A 19,584-nucleotide genomic window follows, 5' to 3' on the forward strand; every position below is an offset into this window, starting at 1 on the left:
TCAGTACTGAGGGAGTGCCGCACTGTCAGAGGGTCAGTACTGAGGGAGTGCCGCACTGTCAGAGGGTCAGTACTGAGGGAGTGCTGCACTGTCAGAGGGTCAGTACTGAGGGAGTGCTGCACTGTCAGAGGGTCAGTACTGAGGGAGTGCTGCACTGTCAGAGGGTCAGTACTGAGGGAGTGCTGCACTGTCAGAGGGTCAGTACTGAGGGAGTGCTGCACTGTCAGAGGGTCAGTACTGAGGGAGTGCTGCACTGTCAGAGGGTCAGTACTGAGGGAGTGCCGCACTGTCAGAGGGTCAGTACTGAGGGAGTGCCGCACTGTCAGAGGGTCAGTACTGAGGGAGTGCCGCACTGTCAGAGGGTCAGTACTGAGGGAGTGCTGCACTGTCAGAGGGTCAGTACTGAGGGAGTGCCGCACTGTCAGAGGGTCAGTACTGAGGGAGTGCCGCACTGTCAGAGGGTCAGGACTGAGGGAGCGCCGCACTGTCAGAGGGTCAGTACTGAGGGAGTGCTGCACTGTCAGAGGGTCAGTACTGAGGGAGTGCCGCACTGTCAGAGGGTCAGTACTGAGAGAGTGCTGCACTGTCAGAGGGTCAGTACTGAGGGAGTGCCGCACTGTCAGAGGGTCAGTACTGAGGGAGTGCTGCACTGTCAGAGGGTCAGTACTGAGGGAGTGCTGCACTGTCAGAGGGTCAGTACTGAGGGAGTGCTGCACTGTCAGAGGGTCAGTGCTGAGGGAGTGCCGCACTGTCAGAGGATCAGTACTGAGGGAGTGCTGCACTGTCAGAGGGTCAGTACTGAGGGAGTGCTGCAGTGTCAGAGGGTCAGTACTGAGGGAGTGCTGCACTGTCAGAGTTTCAGTACTGAGGGAGTGCTGCACTGTCAGAGGGTCAGTACGGAGGGAGCGCTGCACTGTCAGAGGGTCAGTACTGAGGGAGTGCCGCACTGTCAGAGGGTCAGTGCTGAGGGAGTGCTGCACTGTCAGAGGGTCAGTACTGAGGGAGTGCCGCACTGTCAGAGGATCAGTACTGAGGGAGCGCTGCACTGTCAGAGGGTCAGTACTGAGGGAGTGCTGCACTGTCAGAGGGTCAGTACTGAGGGAGTGCCGCACTATCAGAGGGTCAGTACTGAGGGAGTGCCGCACTGTCAGAGGGTCAGTACTGAGGGAGCGCTGCACTGTCAGAGGGTCAGTACTGAGGGAGTGCTGCACTGTCAGAGGGTCAGTACTGAGGGAGTGCTGCACTGTCAGAGGGTCAGTACTGAGGGAGTGCTGCACTGTCAGAGGGTCAGTACTGAGGGAGTGCTGCACTGTCAGAGGGTCAGTACTGAGGGAGTGCTGCACTGTCAGAGGGTCAGTACTGAGGGTGTGCCGCACTGTCAGAGGGTCAGTATTGAGGGTGTGCCGCACTGTCAGAGGGTCAGTACGGAGGGAGTGCTGCACTGTCAGTGGGTCAGTACTGAGGGAGTGCCGCACTGTCAGAGGGTCAGTACTGAGGGAGTGCCGCACTGTCAGAGGGTTAGTACTGAGGGAGTGCCGCACTATCAGAGGGTCAGTACTGAGGGAGCGCCGCACTGTCAGAGGGTCAGTACTGAGGGAGTGCTGCACTGTCAGAGGGTCAGTACTGAGGGAGCGCCGCACTGTCAGAGGGTCAGTACTGAGGGAGTGCCGCACTGTCAGAGGGTCAGTACTGAGGGAGAGCCGCACTGTCAGAGGGTCAGTACTGAGGGAGTGCCGCACTGTCAGAGGGTCAGTACTGAGGGAGTGCTGCACTGTCAGAGGGTCAGTACTGAGGGAGTACTGCACTGTCAGAGGGTCAGTACGGAGGGAGTGCTGCGATATCGGAGATTTTGACGTTAAGATGAGAAGTTAAGCAGTGGTTCCATCTCCCTGATCAGGTTGGGCGATGGTGGTGTGTGTGCGGTGGGGCAGGGGGGATATCCCCAGGGTCCTGACCAATATATAACCCACAGCCAGCACAAAGAGCAGGTCAGTTGTTCATCGCCTCATTGTTGTTTATGGGATCTTGCTGTGCACAAGATTGTGCTGTTGTGTTTTCCTCCATTACAACAATGCCAAAACGTCAAGGAAGGGATCGAATCCCACCCCGGCGGCCGGTGGAATTTAAATTCAATGAATAAAATCTGGGATTGAAAGCTGGTCTCAGTAACGGCGACCGTGGCAACCATCATCGATTGTGGTCAAAACCCATCTGGTTCGCTGACGTCCCCTTTAGGGAAGGAAATCTGCCGTCCTTACCCGGTCTGGCCTACACGTGACTCCAGACCTCCCCACCGGATACGGTTGACTCTTCGCTGCCTCTCTGAAATGTTCAGTTCAAGGGCAATTAGAGACGGGCAACAAATGCCGGATCGGCCCAGTTAACGACCCAAAGCCCACGGATGAAGAAAGTCAACACGTATTTCACTGGCTTTAAAGTACTTTGAGGTGGCCGGTGGTTAGGAAAGGTGCTGTAGAAATGCACAGGAAGATCCCGCCGATGGGACAGGAAGATTCTGGCAGCCGGGGGACGGCCAGGTAATCTCGGCCTTCGTAACTAACGAATGAAAACCAACAAAGTTTAAAAACTCCACTTTCAGAACCGGCATCACCTCTTGTGGCTTCCTCCCCGTCCCCCACCACCCCCCCCCCTCCCCTCCCCTCCTCCCACACGCCCCCGCTCAACCCCCCCCCCCCGCCTTCCCGCTATCCCCTCCCCTGCCCCCATCCCGCTACCCCTCTCACCCGCTTCTCGCACATCAGTCAGCACCATGGAGAAGGGGAGGGAAGGGGCAAGAAGGTGGGTTGTGGGAATTTTAAACAGGTCTGGTCCATTGCCCCGATGCTCCACCACATCAAGACAGACAAGTCAGGGCAGGCGAAGTGAGTTAGCACTGCTGCCTCACGGCACCGAGGTCCCGGGTTCGATCCCGGCTCTGGGTCACTGTCCGTGTGGAGTTTGCACATTCTCCCCGTGTTTGCGTGGGTTTCACCCCCACAACCCAAAAGATGTGCAGGGTAGGTGGATTGGCCACGTTAAATTGCCCCCAAATTGGAATTGGGTACTCCAAATTTATTTTTAAAAATTAAGAAAAACAGGGGGGGGGGCGTCGGCCATTCGGCCCATCGATTATTGCGAAGTCAACGCCACCAACAGGTTTGCCCCTCTGTTCGCACATCCAACCCCCGCAGGCGCAATCCGATATCAGTTCAAAGGTTAGGAGTGGCATCCGATCCCACCTCTGATCCCTGCCGGGCGGAGAATTATTTCCAAACGGTTGGGACGGCCGGACAGTGGGAGTCGCCGGGCCGATCAGTGCTGCAGCCTGAAGTGCTAGGCCGGACCCACCTTCTGGAGCGGGCTTCCCAGAACACTACTCCGACAAAGAGCTGGAGAGACCCACCCCCCGCAGTGTGCTGGCCGGGATCATCATCGCGAAAGGCAAAAGGGTCGCCGCTCCACCTTTGGGACCTTGCTGTGCGCCAACTGGCGGCCTACAGTTCGCATTTGAAACAGCGAGGGCAAGAGAGCCTGGAGGAAAATCAGCAGGACGTTTAAAAATATATATATTTTTCTGTCATTTTCTTTGAACATTTCTCTGTCCCAGATATTAAAATATTGGAAATTATTGGGGGCGGGGGGGGGGGGGGGGGGGGGGGGGGGGGGGGGGGGATGGCTGTTTGGGGGACAGTCAACCATCATCCAAAAATTGGGTGATGACTGGTTTCGCTTTCCGATTCGCGTAGGAAGGCCGCGCGAGACACGGACGGACGTGTTGGCCGAAGGACGTCTGGAGCGTTGTTTGAGGGGGCGGGGGGTGGGGGGGGGGGGGGAACAAGTTATATGATTGAGCCTCCAGGAATACATTTCATCACAGTTGGCAACCCTGAATGAAACCCCCCCCCCCTCCCTTTTTTCCCACATCCCGCGCAGAATCCGTCACCATTAGTAAATTCGTCATCTCCGCTTGCTTTTTGAGAATTGGCACTTTTACAAGATGCTCCACTTACCAGAGCTGGACTGAATAACTATTTTCCTTTATGTACCAATTTGAGGAGCCATTAGTATTCAATTCAGTTCAATTTATTTCAAACGTACATCGTAACCCAGCTACAGGTAAATACAAACGTCTGCCTTTAGTAGACAATTGGAGAGCTATCAACGGCCAGAAATTGTGATCTGGATTTATATTTGCGCAATCTCTTTATTTAATCTCCTCCCTCCGTTAAAAATAAACAAGAGTTCCCTCGTCAACCCCCCCCAACGGACCCCAAAGTCTCAGACTGGCCCAGAGCAAAGGACTAGACAAGTGACTCTTCTCTATTCACTGAGGAACCCCAGGTGAGAGGTCAAGGTTCACGGTGCGGGAGTCAGGCAATGAAACAAAAGAGGAGATGAATTCAGAAGTGTTGGTTAAACTAACCTCTGAAGTGTTACACTTCGCAAAAGAAAAACTGTAGGCGACGAGGGAGGGGGACCGCTGAGGGAGGGGGCAACTGAGGGAGGTCTTAAAAACACAGCTGGTCTGTTCTGGCAGATGTTAATGTAGCCCGACAGTGCTGAAGGAGGCCATTCAGCCCATCGGGTCAGCACCAATCCTCCGACAGAGCACCCCACCCTAGGCCCACTCCCCGTTCCGTCCCCGTAACCTCGCACATTGGTCATGACGCCAAGGGCAATTTCATCCCCCGCACATCTTTGGACTGTGGTAGGAAACCGGAGCACCCGGAGGAAACCCACGCGGGCACGGGGAGAACGTGCAGACTCCGCACAGACAGTCACCCCGAGGCCGGGATTGAACCTGGGTCCCTGCTGCCGTGAGGCAGCAGTGCTAACCCACTGTGCCTCCGTGCTGCAACGCAACACCTCCACTCTCACAAGAAGGGAAAGGACACCCGCTCTAACCCCCGCCAGGAGGGGATCCCAGTCTGGGAGAAGAACTACCGTCAATAGGGCACCCTGGGAAGGAAAGGCCGTAACCTGCCTCCCCACCCAGAGAGCCCCCACCCACACCACCAGGCCAGACCAGACCCAGGAGCAGCACAATGCTCGCTCAGATGGCCCCTGGCTTTAACCTCGCGCCCAAAGGCCGCACCTCCGGCGGTGCCGCGCTCCCTCGGTACCGCGCGCAGCGTCCGCCTGGATTTTTGTGCCCGGGTCCTGGAGTGGGTCTTGAACCCAAAATCTTGAAGCTTCCTAACTGAGTGACAAGCCGGATCCGACAGAAAGAAGCAGAAGCCTCTCAGTCTCCGGCCAACATCCTTAACTCACAGCACCAAAGAGAAAACAAACAAACTAGTCATTCATCCCATTGCCTGGGTGCACACACCATCATCCACAGGACAGCCAAAGGCCTCGACCAGGCCCCCATGGTCTCCAGCAGTTTGAGACGCTTTGATGTGCTGAGGAGTTATTGAAAGATAAGCCTGTTACTCATTTTGACAACGATCGTGAGACTAGCCTCCAGGGTCTTCACTTAATCCATAATAAACCAAACCACCCGTGGTCCTTTTAACCAGAAGTCACGAGGCGACAATACAGAAAACATCCTGGCCTTGCACCATTCCATGGTGGGCCTGGCATGGGGGCGTTGCCCCTCTCCGTCCGACACTGGGCATCAGTGCGTCATCATTAAAGGCCGCCAGCATAATTTCAAATCACTTCTCCGCGAAAATCTCGGGATGATTCAAAAGCCTCGACTGGGATCGGTCTCAGGCTATTCGACCACGCGGGGCGTCACTGTCCGTCGTCCCCCCCCCCTCCCCGAGAAATGTGCACAGCGCAGGGTCATGTAAGAATTTTGAATTCTCATCCGTGCGTTCAAATCTCTCCCCCTTTCCCCCTCACAAATCTCGGAATCACAGCATTGTTATAGAAGAATCAGACCATTCGGCCCATCATGTTAACACTGTCTCTCCGAATGAGAAGTTCACCTGGTGTCATCCCCCCCCCCCCCCCCCCCCCCCCCCCCCTGCCTTCACCCCGTAACCCCGCACATTCCTGCTTCTCAGATAATAATCCGATTCCGTCTTGAAGGCCTTGGTTGAACCTTGGCTCCTCCAACGCTCACAGGCAGCGCACTCCAGACCTTAACCACATTTCTCCTCGAGTCTCCATTGCTTCTTTTGCCGAGTGCAGTAGTGAGGGAGTGCCGCACTGCCCCGAGTGCAGTAGTGAGGGAGAGCCGCACTGCCCCGAGTGCAGTACCGAGGGAGAGCCGCACTGCCCCGAGTGCAGTACCGAGGGAGAGCCGCACTGCCCCGAGTGCAGTACCGAGGGAGTGCCGCACTGCCCCGAGTGCAGTACCGAGGGAGAGCCGCACTGCCCCGAGTGCAGTAGTGAGGGAGAGCCGCACTGCCCCGAGTGCAGTAGTGAGGGAGAGCCGCACTGCCCCGAGTGCAGTACCGAGGGAGAGCCGCACTGCCCCGAGTGCAGTAGTGAGGGAGAGCCGCACTGCCCCGAGTGCAGTAGTGAGGGAGAGCCGCACTGCCCCGAGTGCAGTAGTGAGGGAGAGCCGCACTGCCCCGAGTGCAGTAGTGAGGGAGAGCCGCACTGCCCCGAGTGCAGTAGTGAGGGAGTGCCGCACTGCCCCGAGTGCAGTACCGAGGGAGAGCCGCACTGCCCCGAGTGCAGTACCGAGGGAGAGCCGCACTGCCCCGAGTGCAGTACCGAGGGAGAGCCGCACTGCCCCGAGTGCAGTACCGAGGGAGAGCCGCACTGCCCCGAGTGCAGTAGTGAGGGAGAGCCGCACTGCCCCGAGTGCAGTACCGAGGGAGAGCCGCACTGCCCCGAGTGCAGTACCGAGGGAGAGCCGCACTGCCCCGAGTGCAGTAGTGAGGGAGAGCCGCACTGCCCCGAGTGCAGTACCGAGGGAGAGCCGCACTGCCCCGAGTGCAGTAGTGAGGGAGAGCCGCACTGCACCGAGTGCAGTAGTGAGGGAGAGCCGCACTGCCCCGAGTGCAGTAGGGAGGGAGAGCCGCACTGCACCGAGTGCAGTAGTGAGGGAGAGCCGCACTGCACCGAGTGCAGTAGTGACGGAGAGCCGCACTGCCCCGAGTGCAGTACCGAGGGAGCCGCACTGCCCCGAGTGCAGTACCGAGGGAGAGCCGCACTGCCCCGAGTGCAGTACCGAGGGAGAGCCGCACTGCCCCGAGTGCAGTACCGAGGGAGCCGCACTGCCCCGAGTGCAGTAGTGAGGGAGAGCCGCACTGCCCCGAGTGCAGTAGTGAGGGAGAGCCGCACTGCCCCGAGTGCAGTAGTGAGGGAGCCGCACTGCCCCGAGTGCAGTAGTGAGGGAGAGCCGCACTGCCCCGAGTGCAGTACCGAGGGAGAGCCGCACTGCCCCGAGTGCAGTAGTGAGGGAGAGCCGCCCTGCCCCGAGTGCAGTACCGAGGGAGAGCCGCACTGCCCCGAGTGCAGTACCGAGGGAGAGCCGCACTGCCCCGAGTGCAGTACCGAGGGAGAGCCGCACTGCCCCGAGTGCAGTACCGAGGGAGAGCCGCACTGCCCCGAGTGCAGTAGTGAGGGAGAGCCGCACTGCCCTGAGTGCAGTACCGAGGGAGTGCCGCACTGCCCCGAGTGCAGTAGTGAGGGAGCCGCACTGCCCCGAGTGCAGTAGTGAGGGAGAGCCGCACTGCCCCGAGTGCAGTACCGAGGGAGAGCCGCACTGACCCGAGTGCAGTACCGAGGGAGTGCCGCACTGCCCCGAGTGCAGTAGTGAGGGAGAGCCGCACTGCCCCGAGTGCAGTACCGAGGGAGAGCCGCACTGCCCCGAGTGCAGTACCGAGGGAGAGCCGCACTGCCCCGAGTGCAGTAGTGAGGGAGCCGCACTGCCCCGAGTGCAGTACCGAGGGAGAGCCGCACTGCCCCGAGTGCAGTAGTGAGGGAGAGCCGCACTGCCTCGAGTGCAGTACCGAGGGAGCCGCACTGCCCCGAGTGCAGTAGTGAGGGAGAGCCGCACTGCCCCGAGTGCAGTAGTGAGGGAGAGCCGCACTGCCCCGAGTGCAGTAGTGAGGGAGAGCCGCACTGCCCCGAGTGCAGTACCGAGGGAGAGCCGCACTGCCCCGAGTGCAGTACCGAGGGAGAGCCGCACTGCCCCGAGTGCAGTACCGAGGGAGAGCCGCACTGCCCCGAGTGCAGTAGTGAGGGAGCCGCACTGCCCCGAGTGCAGTAGTGAGGGAGAGCCGCACTGCCCCGAGTGCAGTAGTGAGGGAGAGCCGCACTGCCCCCAGTGCAGTACCGAGGGAGAGCCGCACTGCCCCGAGTGCAGTACCGAGGGAGAGCCGCACTGCCCCGAGTGCAGTACCGAGGGAGAGCCGCACTGCCCCGAGTGCAGTACCGAGGGAGAGCCGCACTGCCCCGAGTGCAGTAGTGAGGGAGAGCCGCACTGCCCCGAGTGCAGTAGGGAGGGAGAGCCGCACTGCCCCGAGTGCAGTACCGAGGGAGTGCCGCACTGCCCCGAGTGCAGTAGTGAGGGAGAGCCGCACTGCCCCGAGTGCAGTACCGAGGGAGTGCCGCACTGCCCCGAGTGCAGTAGTGAGGGAGAGCCGCACTGCCCCGAGTGCAGTACCGAGGGAGAGCCGCACTGCCCCGAGTGCAGTAGGGAGGGAGAGCCGCACTGCCCCGAGTGCAGTAGTGAGGGAGAGCCGCACTGCCCCGAGTGCAGTACCGAGGGAGAGCCGCACTGCCCCGAGTGCAGTAGTGAGGGAGCCGCACTGCCCCGAGTGCAGTAGTGAGGGAGAGCCGCACTGCCCCGAGTGCAGTAGTGAGGGAGTGCCGCACTGCCCCGAGTGCAGTACCGAGGGAGAGCCGCACTGCCCCGAGTGCAGTAGTGAGGGAGAGCCGCACTGCCCCGAGTGCAGTACCGAGGGAGAGCCGCACTGCCCCGAGTGCAGTACCGAGGGAGAGCCGCATTGCCCCGAGTGCAGTAGTGAGGGAGAGCCGCACTGCCCCGAGTGCAGTAGTGAGGGAGAGCCGCACTGCCCCGAGTGCAGTAGTGAGGGAGAGCCGCACTGCCCCGAGTGCAGTACCGAGGGAGAGCCGCACTGCCCCGAGTGCAGTAGTGAGGGAGTGCCGCACTGCCCCGAGTGCAGTAGTGAGGGAGAGCCGCACTGCCCCGAGTGCAGTACCGAGGGAGAGCCGCACTGCCCCGAGTGCAGTACCGAGGGAGAGCCGCACTGCCCCGAGTGCAGTACCGAGGGAGAGCCGCACTGCCCCGAGTGCAGTACCGAGGGAGAGCCGCACTGCCCCGAGTGCAGTAGGGAGGGAGTGCCGCCCTGCCCCGAGTGCAGTAGTGAGGGAGAGCCGCACTGCCCCGAGTGCAGTACCGAGGGAGAGCCGCACTGCCCCGAGTGCAGTAGGGAGGGAGTGCCGCCCTGCCCCGAGTGCAGTAGTGAGGGAGAGCCGCACTGCCCCGAGTGCAGTACCGAGGGAGAGCTGCACTGCCCCGAGTGCAGTAGTGAGGGAGCCGCACTGCCCCGAGTGCAGTACCGAGGGAGAGCCGCACTGCCCCGAGTGCAGTAGTGAGGGAGAGCCGCACTGCCCCGAGTGCAGTAGTGAGGGAGCCGCACTGCCCCGAGTGCAGTAGTGAGGGAGAGCCGCACTGCCCCGAGTGCAGTACCGAGGGAGTGCCGCACTGCCCCGAGTGCAGTACCGAGGGAGAGCCGCACTGCCCCGAGTGCAGTAGTGAGGGAGAGCCGCACTGCCCCGAGTGCAGTACCGAGGGAGAGCCGCACTGCCCCGAGTGCAGTACCGAGGGAGAGCCGCACTGCCCCGAGTGCAGTACCGAGGGAGAGCCGCACTGCCCCGAGTGCAGTAGTGAGGGAGAGCCGCACTGCCCCGAGAGCAGTACCGAGGGAGAGCCGCACTGCCCCGAGTGCAGTACCGAGGGAGAGCCGCACTGCCCCGAGTGCAGTAGTGAGGGAGAGCCGCACTGCCCCGAGTGCAGTAGTGAGGGAGAGCCGCACTGCCCCGAGTGCAGTACCGAGGGAGAGCCGCACTGCCCCGAGTGCAGTACCGAGGTAGAGCCGCACTGCCCCGAGTGCAGTACCGAGGGAGAGCCGCACTGCCCCGAGTGCAGTACCGAGGGAGAGCCGCACTGCCCCGAGTGCAGTACCGAGGGAGAGCCGCACTGCCCCGAGTGCAGTACCGAGGGAGAGCCGCACTGCCCCGAGTGCAGTACCGAGGGAGCCGCACTGCCCCGAGTGCAGTACCGAGGGAGCCGCACTGCCCCGAGTGCAGTACCGAGGGAGTGCCGCACTGCCCCGAGTGCAGTACCGAGGGAGCCGCACTGCCCCGAGTGCAGTACCGAGGGAGAGCTGCACTGCCCGAGTGCAGTAGTGAGGGAGCCGCACTGCCCCGAGTGCAGTACCGAGGGAGAGCCGCACTGCCCCGAGTGCAGTACCGAGGGAGAGCCGCACTGCCCCGAGTGCAGTAGTGAGGGAGAGCCGCACTGCCCCGAGTGCAGTACCGAGGGAGAGCCGCACTGCCCCGAGTGCAGTACCGAGGGAGAGCCGCACTGCCCCGAGTGCAGTACCGAGGGAGAGCCGCACTGCCCCGAGTGCAGTAGTGAGGGAGAGCCGCACTGCCCCGAGTGCAGTACCGAGGGAGAGCCGCACTGCCCCGAGTGCAGTACCGAGGGAGAGCCGCACTGCCCCGAGTGCAGTAGTGAGGGAGAGCCGCACTGCCCCGAGTGCAGTAGTGAGGGAGCCGCACTGCCCCGAGTGCAGTACCGAGGGAGAGCCGCACTGCCCCGAGTGCAGTAGTGAGGGAGAGCCGCACTGCCCCGAGTGCAGTACCGAGGGAGCCGCACTGCCCCGAGTGCAGTAGTGAGGGAGAGCCGCACTGCCCCGAGTGCAGTACCGAGGGAGAGCCGCACTGCCCCGAGTGCAGTAGTGAGGGAGAGCCGCACTGCCCCGAGTGCAGTACCGAGGGAGAGCCGCACTGCCCCGAGTGCAGTAGTGAGGGAGAGCCGCACTGCCCCGAGTGCAGTAGTGAGGGAGCCGCACTGCCCCGAGTGCAGTACCGAGGGAGAGCCGCACTGCCCCGAGTGCAGTACCGAGGGAGAGCCGCACTGCCCCGAGTGCAGTAGTGAGGGAGAGCCGCACTGCCCCGAGTGCAGTACCGAGGGAGAGCCGCACTGCCCCGAGTGCAGTACCGAGGGAGAGCCGCACTGCCCCGAGTGCAGTACCGAGGGAGAGCCGCACTGCCCCGAGTGCAGTACCGAGGGAGTGCCGCACTGCCCCGAGTGCAGTAGTGAGGGAAAGCCGCACTGCCCCGAGTGCAGTACCGAGGGAGCCGCACTGCCCCGAGTGCAGTACCGAGGGAGTGCCGCACTGCCCCGAGTGCAGTACCGAGGGAGAGCCGCGCTGCCCCGAGTGCAGTACCGAGGGAGAGCTGCACTGCCCGAGTGCAGTAGTGAGGGAGCCGCACTGCCCCGAGTGCAGTACCGAGGGAGAGCCGCACTGCCCCGAGTGCAGTACCGAGGGAGAGCCGCACTGCCCCGAGTGCAGTAGTGAGGGAGAGCCGCACTGCCCCGAGTGCAGTACCGAGGGAGAGCCGCACTGCCCCGAGTGCAGTACCGAGGGAGAGCCGCACTGCCCCGAGTGCAGTACCGAGGGAGAGCCGCACTGCCCCGAGTGCAGTAGTGAGGGAGAGCCGCACTGCCCCGAGTGCAGTACCGAGGGAGAGCCGCACTGCCCCGAGTGCAGTACCGAGGGAGAGCCGCACTGCCCCCAGTGCAGTAGTGAGGGAGAGCCGCACTGCCCCGAGTGCAGTAGTGAGGGAGCCGCACTGCCCCGAGTGCAGTACCGAGGGAGAGCCGCACTGCCCCGAGTGCAGTAGTGAGGGAGAGCCGCACTGCCCCGAGTGCAGTACCGAGGGAGCCGCACTGCCCCGAGTGCAGTAGTGAGGGAGAGCCGCACTGCCCCGAGTGCAGTACCGAGGGAGAGCCGCACTGCCCCGAGTGCAGTAGTGAGGGAGAGCCGCACTGCCCCGAGTGCAGTAGTGAGGGAGCCGCACTGCCCCGAGTGCAGTACCGAGGGAGAGCCGCACTGCCCCGAGTGCAGTACCGAGGGAGAGCCGCACTGCCCCGAGTGCAGTAGTGAGGGAGAGCCGCACTGCCCCGAGTGCAGTACCGAGGGAGAGCCGCACTGCCCCGAGTGCAGTACCGAGGGAGTGCCGCACTGCCCCGAGTGCAGTGCCGAGGGAGAGCCGCACTGCCCCGAGTGCAGTACCGAGCGAGAGCCGCACTGCCCCGAGTGCAGTAGTGAGGGAGAGCCGCACTGCCCCGAGTGCAGTAGTGAGGGAGCCGCACTGCCCCGAGTGCAGTACCGAGGGAGTGCCGCACTGCCCCGAGTGCAGTAGTGAGGGAGAGCCGCACTGCCCCGAGTGCAGTAGTGAGGGAGAGCCGCACTGCCCCGAGTGCAGTGGTGAGGGAGAGCCGCACTGCCCCGAGTGCAGTAGTGAGGGAGAGCCGCACTGCCCCGAATGCAGTACCGAGGGAGAGCCGCACTGCCCCGAGTGCAGTACCGAGGGAGAGCCGCACTGCCCCGAGTGCAGTACCGAGGGAGCGCCGCACTGCCCCGAGTGCAGTAGTGAGGGAGAGCCGCACTGCCCCGAGTGCAGTACCGAGGGAGAGCCGCACTGCCCCGAGTGCAGTAGTGAGGGAGAGCCGCACTGCCCCGAGTGCAGTAGTGAGGGAGAGCCGCACTGCCCCGAGTGCAGTAGTGAGGGAGAGCCGCACTGCCCCCAGTGCAGTAGTGAGGGAGAGCCGCACTGCCCCGAGTGCAGTACCGAGGGAGAGCCGCACTGCCCCGAGTGCAGTACCGAGGGAGAGCCGCACTGCCCCCAGTGCAGTAGTGAGGCCATCAGCGGGGCAGGAAGATCGTGCCTCCAGGAAGGTCTGGAAAATCCCTCCCACTCCACCTGATCAGGACCAGGCCACTGTCTGTGGGAGCTTGCTGTGCGCAAACCGGCTGCCTGGTTACCGAAATTGTAACGAGCGACCACACTATGGAAAGCACTTTGTTTGAATGTGACATGCTTCGGCTGGACCAGTGGTCATGACAGGCGCTACAGAAATGCAAATAGTTATGTAGAAAACCCTTTTTCTGATTACACCTCCGAATGGGGCAAAATTCAAGATTGCACCCCGTGCCCCTCTTCCCAATAAACCCCCCCCCCCTCCCCCTCTTCCCAATAAACCCCTCTTCTCCCAACTTCTTCCAAACGACTAACCCCCTTTTCCCTTCATCCCACTTCCCCCCCCCCCCCAAGACAACAGAGAAAACCTAATAACCCCCCACCCTGCCTTCAACCCCCCCCCCCACCCAAAGAAAGCAGCTTCTCTACCCATTCCCCAATCAGTGTGTGTGTGTGTGGAGGGGGAGGGGGGGGGGGGGGGGGAGGCATGAACACGGAGGTCAACTCTTCCCAAGTTGAAAGGGGACGGTTAAAAGACGTGAAACATTGACGGCCAGATCGCCCGTCGCCCCACACTTGCTCAACACACGCGGGGCCGAGACCGCACTTTTTCCTCTTGCAATCCCGCGCCCACCCCCGTCACGTGCAGCCCGACACAAGGCGAGCGAATAAAAGCGAATTGGTTTTTCCCGCCGGCTGTCTGGAACCTCTGGGAAACAATCCCGAATTTCAGAGACGGAGAGCGAGAGAGAGAGAGAGAGAGAGAGAGAGAGACATTTACCATTCCTGGCCAATGGATGAACTCCCAGCTCTTGCTGTGGTCCCCATCCTAATTGCAGACGCAATCCTGAATCGAGGTGAACAGAACATCCCCATGGAATCTGGCAGCCTCATTGAGCACCGAAATTCCCACAATAAAGTGACGACGAGACACAGTCGATAGGATCCATAGATCGGCCACTAATGAAAGTCCAGACCTCTGTTCTTGATGCTCGCAGAAGGGGAGACTGGGAGGATGTGGGGTGGGGGGGTGGGGGGGACGACAAAACTACTTCTGGAAAAGCTTTAATAATGCGCGCTGGATTTTGCGGTCACTTTTTTTTTTTTGCTTTTGTCAAGAAAAAAAAACGGAAGAAGAAAAAGATTTTTTCCCCCCCTCTCTGCATGTCCTAGCAACCGTAGCAACAGCATTCAGACGCTGTGCAATCGCCAGCTAGCTTTGATTTTAGAATTCAGGTCACAGGGGGGCTCCGGCTGGGAGAGGGGGCGGGGGCGGAGGGAGAGAGAGAGAGAGAGAGAGAGAGAGGAGGAAAGCATGGCGGAGGTTTGAGAGGGGGGTGGGGTGGGGCGTGGGGAGGGGGGGGGGGGGGAGAATGCCTGACACAGGCAGGGACTTTTATATACACTGATACTAGCGTTGATAGGCTGAGGTGCTGGGACAACTCTGCATACGCAAACCTCAAACCATGCCAACCTGCCTGCCCTTCCTGAAGGCTTTCCCGTACCGGCCTCCCCGAACAGGCACCGGAATGCGGCGACTAGGGGCTTTTCACAGTAACTTCATTGAAGCCTACTCGTGACAATAAGCGATTATTATTATTATTCTTTGCTCCTGAAGACAGCTTCTCAAGCCATTCCTGTTTGACCAGGAGGGCTGATGGGGACGGGGCTGATATTGAGGCACATTCTCAGGGGGCTCACTTGTCACAAGACATACGAACCCGCCTGTTCCTGCTCAAGGCTTTTCCAGCCCTGGTTTACTGATGGAAAATAAACTGGATCTTCCGCGCCCGGTTTGTGTGGCACCTTATCGAATGCTTGTTGAAAATCTAAATACACCACATCCACTGGTTCCCCTTCATCCACCCACCCAGAGGATTAGGAAGTTCTGCTTAGTCTGGGCGGGGTCTTGCCCCGACTGCACAAGTTTCACTCATTCGTTTAAAACATTGTCACCTCCTGCCAGCTGTTCGGCAACAATGGGGAGGGGAGAGGGGGGGGGGGGGGGGGGGGTTGACAGCACACAGTCCAATCCCACACCCAGCCAGCGCCGGGCCAGGATGAACTCTCCAGCAGGAGTCACTCGCAAGTGGTCAGGAAGGAGAACGGAAGCCGCTTGTTCCTCATCTGTAGCCCAGAGGTTTCATTACAAGGCTTCAATGTTGGGAGAATCTGGAAAGTAGGGACCTTCAGGTTCGTGTACCTATTATTAGGGGCACGGTAACAGGACACTTACGACAACAACAAAAATCACAATATGATTAAGCAGTCAACACGGATTGACAACGGGGAAACCGTGTTTGATAAATCTGTTCAGAGTTTTTTTGAGAACATAAACAGTGGGTAGCTGAGGGAGAACCAGTGGATGAGGTGTATTTAGATTTTCAAAAGAAGATGCTGCACCAGAGATTATTGCACAAATTTAAGACTTTTGGGATTGACGGATAATACATTATGGAGTGAGGATTGGCTTAAGGACAGAAAACACAGTAGGAACAGAAAACTGTGACTTACAATCTATGTCAATGACTTAGCTGAGGGGACGGAGTGTAACATATCCACGTTTGCTGACAATACAGAGCTAGGTGGGAAGGTAAGCCATGAGGAGGATGCAAAGAGGCCGAAGAGGGATATAGATAGTAACACTGTCCTCTATGATTGGACGGTACACAGCACTTGGCGAACAGCCCCAAGTGTGCAAAGAATTAACAACCAATTTAAGATAATCAGTCTGACTCGCAACTTTTACATTTGCTGAAAGCTCCATATATTCATTTACAGGGGCCTGTCAAACAAAAGCAACATGTCCAGGCCTCCAGGCCTTGCTTCTTTTTTGAAGTGTCGGGGGAGGGAGCGGGGGGGGGGGCTGGAGAACACAATGGTTTCTTGATGCATCTCCATGACAATGCCTCGATCAGAGTTTTAAAAAAATAAATTTAGAGTCCCCAATTTATTTTTACCAATTAAGGGGCAATTTAGCATGTTCAATCCACCTACCCTGCACATCTTTGGGTTGCGGGGGCGAGACCCACGCAAACACGGGGAGAATGTGCAAACTCCACACGGACAGCGACCCGTGGCTCGGGTTCGAACCTGGGACTTCGGCGCCGTGAAGCAGCAGTGCCAACCACTGCGCCACCGTGCTCTCAACCAGAGTTAACTTGCCAACCGATCATGCAGCATGAATTGTTGCTGCCGTTGAAATTTGGTAGTCTTTGCATACGTACTGATGAGTGTAAAATGAAAAGCTTCAACAGCACGTCTCTTTTCTTTCAGCAATACTCAATTATAATTTTTTTTAAAGGAACTAAATAAACGCTAATTTTTGTTAAAAATAGAAAAAGGTTGGAAATCCTCTGCGGGAAGGAGAAACAGGGATCACAATCCAGGTTAATGACCCTTCATCTGAACCCATTTTAAGTATCCTTCCATAGTTAGAGTTTAAGGTGGAAAGGGGGAGAACTTGGGGTAACACCCCACCCTATTTGGGAGCGATGGACATGATTTCTCAGCTCCTCACCTACACTTCCATTGTCCAAGGCAAGATCAAGAATTGGCCTGGCTGAGGGAAGGTGCAACAAGGAGGGATAGATTTCTGACCACAGCGCCCATACAATCTGCTCGCTGGATTTCACGACATCAGAGTCCTCACCATCCCTTCTCAAATGCCTCAATGGCTCGCCACTCCACCAATAGGGTAGCAGGTGGTTAGCACTGCTGCCTCACAGAGCCAGTGACCCGGGTTCAATTCCAGCCTCGGGGGACTGTCCGTGAGGAGTCTGCACGCTCTCCCCGTGTCTGCGTGGGTTTCCTCCGGGTGCTCCGGTTTCCCCCCACAGTCCAAAGATTTTTTTTTTAAATTTAGAGTACCCAATTAATTTTTTCCAATTAAGGGGCAATTTAGCACGGCCAATCCACCTACCCTGCACATCTTTGGGTTGTGGGGGTGAGACCCACGCAGACACGGGGAGAATGTGCAAACTCCACACGGACAGTGACCCAGAGCCGGGATCGAACCTGGGACCTCGGCGCCGTGAGGCAGCAGGGCTAACCCACTGCGCCACCGTGCTGCCCACACAGTCCAAAGATGTACAGGTTGGGTGGATTGGCCACGCTAAGTTGTCCCTTGTGTCCAAAGATGTGCATGTTAGGGGGATTACGCAAGTTAAATTGCCCCCCCGTGTTTCGAGGGACATATGGGTTAGGTGACGGGGCTGAACGGATAGGGCGGGGGGAGTGGGCTGAGGGAGGGTGCTCTTTCGGAGGGTTGTTGCAGACCCGATGGGCTGAATGGCCTCCTTCTGCGCTGTAGGGATTCAAAGAAGTGTGCTGGCCAGTGCCATTCCATCCACTGAGAAAGGATCACGGTTGACTGTGACTCTTAGACATAGAACATAGAACAGTACAGCACAGAACAGGCCCTTCGGCCCTCGATGTTGTGCCGAGCAATGATCACCCTACTCAAACCCATGTATCCACCCTATACCCGCAACCCAACAACCCCCCCCCCCCTTAACCTTACTTTTTAGGACACTACGGGGAATTTAGCATGGCCAATCCACCTAACCCACACATCTTTGGACTGTGGGAGGAAACCGGAGCACCCGGAGGAAACCCACGCACACACGGGGAGGACGTGCAGACTCCGCACAGACAGTGACCCAGCCGGGAATCGAACCTGGGACCCTGGAGCTGTGAAGCATTTATGCTAACCACCATGCTGCCTCTTCATCGTGGACACTGACCCTCTGGAATCCTACATGAACAATGACCTTTTGACCAAGGTGTTCACTGAGGCCCAAGGCTTCCAGGCAAAGGGGAAAATACGAACGTTGCCTCACTACACCACATGCTGGACAGGTGAAGAATCATAAAGCCTGCAATGGGGCTGATTGGAAATTGATTCCCCTTAAATACAGAGTTCTGATCTGCAAACACACCATTTGCCTCAATTATTCATGTTTCCACTGTTCCAAGTGCTGAATATCGTCAAACCCATTACTGAATTTCAACTGAAGCTAGCCAGGAGCCTAATCATTCCAACATCTTGCCAGAGGTAAATCTTCCTTTAAAAAAAAGTGGTCACATCTCAGCGGGCACGGTAATTCTTTTCATAGACCTCTTTTGAACCACCTCCAATCCTCCAACCACCTCCTCCCTGTCCTGCACCCACCCCCCTCAAACATTCTCCATCATTTTCACAGTAACTTCATTGCAGTGTTAATGTAAGCCTACTTGTGACAATAATAAAGATTATTATTAATAGCTGTCATCCATCCAATTATTCCATCAATCCCCCCCCCCCTCCGCCAAGTGGTGTCCTGGAACATAGCAGCAGGAGGAGGCCCCTCGAGCCTGCTCCGCCATTCATAGAGGTGGTGGCTGATCTGTAACTGAACTTCGCCCATTGGCCTAGGCTCCACACCCTTGTCGAGCGAGCCAAAAAAATAATAATCTGTCGACCCCGGGTTTTAAGCAACTATCTGAGCTCGCATCCGCCGCTTTGCTTTACCCTTTGCGTGAAGAAGCGCTTCCTAACCCTTCTCTAATTTCAATTCCGCATGTCGCTTTTTCAAAGAGTTATTGTTGCTCTTTGTAGTTTCAAGCCACCCCCCCCCCCCCCCCCCCCCCCCGCCCCCGTCTCCTGTATCGCGGTCTCTCAATGTAGCCCGCGCCTTCGCATCCACGTTTTCCAAAGGCCTCGATTTTCTTCTTCAGGTATTCACTTAGTGCCCAGGTCTCCGAGGCAGACAGGGAACGGGATAGAACGGAACGTGTATGGGTGTGTGTTTTTTTTTAAAACCTTGTTACAAGCTCAGGTTTTCTTGTGAACACGCCTTTCATCTCCACAAAATTACTTCCCCCACGAGTGGGAAACGTTTCTCTTCATCCACTTTATCAATTCCTCTCAAAATCCTTAAAAAAAGGTTCCTCAATCAAATCAACCCCCCCCCCCCCCCCCTCACCTTCTAACCAGCTTAGGTAATCTCTCTCACAACAACGGATCATATTCACTAGTCTCCAGGTAAGGAGGGCAGCACGGTAGCACAGTGGTTAGCACTGTTGCTTCACAGCTCCAGGGTCCCGGATTCGATTCCCGGCTCGGGTCACTGTCTGTGTGGAGTCTGCACGTTCTCCCCATGTCAGCGTGGGTTTCCTCCGGGTGCTCCGGTTTCCTCCCACAGTCCAAAGCTGTGCAGGTTAGGTGGACTGGCCGCGCTAAATTGTCCCTAATGCCCAAAAGAAAGGTTAGGCGAGGTGACTGGGTTACGAGGATGGGTTGGAGGCGTGGGGCGCTCTTTCCAAGGGCCAATGCAGACTCGATGGGCCGAATGGTCTCCTTCTTTACTATAAGTGCTATGAATGAAGTGAGAAGAAGGAGAGGTGACCTCATTGAAAGGTAGAAATTATCAGGGGGTTTGACAGGGTAGATGCTGAGAGGCAGCTCCTCCTCTGCAGAGTCTAGAACGAAGGGTGACAGGATAAGGATAAGGATATGGGGTCGGCCATTTTGGACTGAGACGAGGAGAGAATTCTTCACTCAGAAGGACGTCAATCTTTGGAATTCACTGGCACAGAGCTTTGCAGATTGGGGGGGCTCAAACTCGAAAGGGGACTTTATCCCAGTTGCAAAGCCTTTCCTGACGCCGCCAATTGGCAAAC

At 58.5% G+C, this 19,584-nt stretch overlaps 1 protein-coding gene across 3 annotated transcripts in view; it reads right to left on the minus strand.

Moving 5' to 3' along the window:
- The window catches only part of npas1 (neuronal PAS domain protein 1), a 402,370-nt gene that overhangs the window by 348,669 nt on the left and 34,117 nt on the right, over nucleotides 1–19,584 (minus strand). The window contains exon 1 of one of the 3 annotated variants that reach the window (XM_038786007.1): nucleotides 13,703–13,929. The exons of the other annotated variants lie outside the window; for them this stretch is intronic. The gene's annotated coding sequence lies outside the window, so the exon portion shown is untranslated. Of the gene's footprint in view, nucleotides 1–13,702; nucleotides 13,930–19,584 lie in introns of those variants that run through there. 3 annotated transcript variants of the gene reach the window in all.

Source organism: Scyliorhinus canicula, chromosome 27 (genome assembly GCF_902713615.1).
Source record: "Scyliorhinus canicula chromosome 27, sScyCan1.1, whole genome shotgun sequence".
Classification (NCBI taxonomy): Eukaryota; Metazoa; Chordata; class Chondrichthyes; order Carcharhiniformes; family Scyliorhinidae; genus Scyliorhinus; species Scyliorhinus canicula.